Source organism: Microtus ochrogaster, chromosome 8, assembly GCF_000317375.1.
Source record: "Microtus ochrogaster isolate Prairie Vole_2 chromosome 8, MicOch1.0, whole genome shotgun sequence".
NCBI classification, from domain to species: domain Eukaryota; kingdom Metazoa; phylum Chordata; class Mammalia; order Rodentia; family Cricetidae; genus Microtus; species Microtus ochrogaster.
The window spans coordinates 24,541,091-24,545,245 of NC_022015.1; positions in this window are offsets into that span (position 1 = coordinate 24,541,091).

The following is a 4,155-nucleotide window of genomic DNA, read 5'->3' on the forward strand; positions in this document are numbered from 1 at the left end:
TCAACTTGACATGAGCAGCTTAGCTCCTCCACCTTCCCAGTTACGGGTCCCACACTGGGTCAAGTACTCCGTGCCACACCTCCTTCCTGTTTGCTGCTGCGGACCGAGTTCAGCCCAGGTTTGTCTTCTCTGGCAGCAGAAGCATGGAAACATTGTCCCTGTCTCTTTTATAGATAAGCAACGGAACAAGTGATGTGGGAGTGACTTCTTATTAATAAAGAAACTGCCTAGGCCCATTTGATAGGCCAACCCTTAGGTAGGTGGAGTAAACAGAACAGAATGTTGGGAGAAAGAAGCTGAATCAGGGAGTTGGCATGATTCTCCCACTCCAGATAGACGCAGGTTAAGATCTTTCCTGGTAAGCCACCTCGTGGGCTACACAGATTATTAGAAATGGGTTAGATCAATATGTAAGAGCTAGCCAATAAGAGGCTGGAACTAATGGGCCAAGCAGTGTTTAAAAGAATACAGTTTCCATGTAATTATTTCGGGTATAAAGCTAGCCGTGCAGGCAGCCGGGTCCCGGGGACGCAGCCCCGCTGCTCCCTATTACAACAAACAAGAAAACAACTGTGCCAGTCTAGCCCTCATACACTTTTTAGGAGTAAAGTCTCCACAGCTATAAAATGGTTAAGACAACAGTGGCTCCTTCATGAGGCTGCAAAGAATATAAAGTTACTTATCTGAAGGAATTTTGGCTTCCAAAGCAGTGGCAACCAAGCCCTCACACAAGAGGAAATCCGTCGACTCTTCTTATCCAAGATGGCTGACTGACCCTTTCTCATGTGTCTGATGAGTCACAGCTCAAAGAGCCCAGTGAAATATTTAATTTCCAATAAGCAAGGGACAGCTTGCTAGTTATAAGCTTGTGCCAAATATTGCATGTGTCAAACTTAAAATGAAAAACAAAATTCCATTTTACCCAGAAGCAGAGAAGGGGGAAGTGCAGGTACTCAATCGGCTTCTTCCTCTTTAATATTTTTTCAGCCTCAGACTTCAGCCTGTGTTGCTGACCTTTCTGGTAGGCATTCGTTCCTCATTTTAACCTCCCTGGAAACATCCTCATGACAGGCTCAGAGCTGTGTTCCCAGGTGGTTCTTAAGGCCACCGACTTGACAAGATTGACCATCACCGTGCAGTAGGCTTAGCCACCCAGCGTATGTGTGGAGGAGGGAGGACCACTTCTGGTCGTCTGGTTCTCTTCCATCATGAAGGCTCCAGGGTTAGAACTCAGGGAGGCTTCAAGCAAGTGCCCTGCCCTGCTGAGTCATCTTGTGACACTTAGCTGGGCACCTTGACTTTGTTTAGTTGCTCTAACGAAAATTCAACCCATATGACTTTTGAATTTCTAACTAGATTGTTTCTAAAACTATTATCTCTCCACCGGCATCCTTGGCCAGGCAAAATGAATGAGCTGCCCGTGTGACTTAGCAGCAAGACTGGGATTTGAACCCAGGTCTCCCTGACTCTAAAACCAGGGCTCCCTCTGTTTAGCAAGATTGACTTGGCTACTCCCCCTTCCCTCTCCCCCTCCCTCAGCCCCGCCCCACTTACTTTTGTGAGCACAAGGGAGGCAGAAAGCTCCGGACTCTCTGAAGTTCCTCATGCAGGGGAGGCGCTGAGTCTAGGTGCTGTGGGTGCTGGCGAATCAGAACAGCGTGTTCCCATCAGAATGTTCTTTTCCGGGAGGAGATAACAGGATAATAGGTGTGTTACTTGCTTCCTGGGAAATGATGACTGACAAAAAGTCCCTGGAGATTAGAGTAATTCAGAACGAGTTAAGCTCCTCAGAGATCAATTTTTATTTTGAGGCAAGAGGGAGAATAGAAGAGATCTCAAATAAAGCTCAGTGCTCCCCACCTAACCTCAACAAGCCTCCGCGGCTTGGAGAGGGCCATCTCTGTGTGCTCCGGGAGAGCTGGGCAAAGCAGGAGAGGGGACAGTGTCCTTTTGCAATTATTGGGGGCAGGTGATTTAGGAGCAGAGGCTGTCTCTACACTGAGTTCTTTGGGCAGTTTCTAAGGGAAATGGGATGTGTAAATGATGTTTACCTTTTTCCAAATCGGAGGGAAAACGGAATTGGCCGGAATTGGCCGTTTGGGTAGTAGATGGCATTTCCTCTTCTCCTCTCTCAGGCATCTGGATGCCTTGTTCTCGCCAGCTTGGCTGGACCACTGGGGCAATAGCCCTCTTCTGGGCAGCTGCCCTCCAGCAGGTCTTGATTCACATGGATTTTTTTGGTGGTGTAGACAGTGCTTCCCAACTAGTGGTTGTTGAACCAGCGTCATGCTGCTGTGTCTGGGTCAGTCAGGTACAGTTCTGAGAATATATTTCTGGACTCTGGTCTCCATTCTTGCAGGTTCTGAGTCCAGCAGGCCCTGCTTGGGGATCTAGGAATCTATGCTTCTCATTAAGTCTCCCAGGTGGTTTTGGTCAACAACTGGAAGTCCCCGGGAGAGGGAGGTAGGGGTTGAGAAACTGTGCTTTGTCATTAGAAGGATCACAGAAGGCAAGATGGAGGTAAGTGCTCTTTGTTCTCTGCAAGCACGTTTTGCTTTTTGTCTTGGTTGTGTTCATAACAAGAAAATCAATTTTTTTTAAGGTGACAAATTGTGCTATACAAACATTAGTTTCTTTTCTTTTCTTTTTTTAAAAAAAAGAAATCCCGCCGGGCGATGGTGGCACACACCTTTAATCCCCAGCACTCGGGAGGCAGAGGCAGGTGGATCTCTGTGAGTTCGAGACCAGCCTGGTCTACAGAGCTAGTTCCAGGACAGGCTCCAAAGCCACAGAGAAACCCTGTCTCAAAAAACCAATAAATAAGTAAATAAATAATAAAAAAAAAAGAAATCCCATAGAGGTCTGGAGGTGTATCTCAGTGGTACAGAAAGCACCCAACACCCCTGAGCCCTGGGTTCCATTCCTAGTCTTGTAAAAAGGGGTGGGGGGGCACAGGCTGGAGAGATGACTTAGCAGTTAAGAGCACTTATTGCTCTTCCAGAAGACCTAAGATTGGTTCTCAGCACCCACACTGGGTGGCTCATAACAGCCTATCACTCCAGCTCTGAGAGACCTGGTGCCCTCTTCTGGCCTCTGTGAGAACCTCCCATGTACATAAAAGCATAAAGATACACACAATGCATATAATTAGGAATAATAAATAAGCCAAGTGGTGGTGGTGCACACCTTTAATCCCAGCGCTCAGGAGGCAGAGGCAGGTGTATCTCTGTGAGTTTGGGGCCAGCCTGGTTTGTAGAGCTAGTTCTAGGCAGGCTCCAAAGCTACAGAGAAACCCTGTCTCAAAAAACCCAAATAAATAAATAAAAAATACAAAGTAAATATTTTTTAAAGGACAGCCATGGGGGGGGGGGAACAGGAAAGAACAAGAAGCTTTCTCTACCATGTAGAGCCTTGGATATGTCAACTAAATCTTGCTCCTAGAAGCGAGATGAAGTGCAAAGATCTGGTCCAGGAATATAGGTAACTTGTTTTCAACTAGATGGATGTGAACTCATGGTTTTTGTCTCACTCGACTTCCAGGGAGATTGACAGATGATAGGGACAGGTGGAACCAGTCATGTGGTAGAAGATGAGGTGGCGACAGGGTCCTAGCTTTATACTCCCCTATGGGAATCCCACCATAGTTTTCTTTTGTTGTTTTAGTTTTTTCAAAGTGGATGACTGCTCTCCTCCTGAAGCAGTCACCCCAGCCCCTGCTCTAACCAGCGTGTGAGGTGTTCTGGTTCTACTCAGGGTGTTTCTGGTTCCTGGCCAGAAGTCCTCATTTCCCAGCCACTCCTGACCTTCCTATCCCTTCCACTTTCTGTGGCACACACATGACCATGCGTACATGCTTGGGTAGACTTCCCCAAGCAATGTTTGCTGCATAATCCAGGAGGGATTGTGTCCCTTATCCAATGTTACTGGGAATGCCAGAATCACTGAAAATGCTTTTATCCCAAAGTTGCATGAAGATAGTTAAGGAACAATAAATATATTTAAAAACATGTACCAGACCTCAGGTAGATTTCTTTAAATCAAGAATTTCTGGGTAACCCCCTTCTTTCTTTCTTTCTTTCTTTCTTTCTTTCTTTCTTTCTTTCTTTCTTTCTTTCTTTCTTCCTTCCTCCTCCTCCTCCTCCTCTTCCTCTTCCT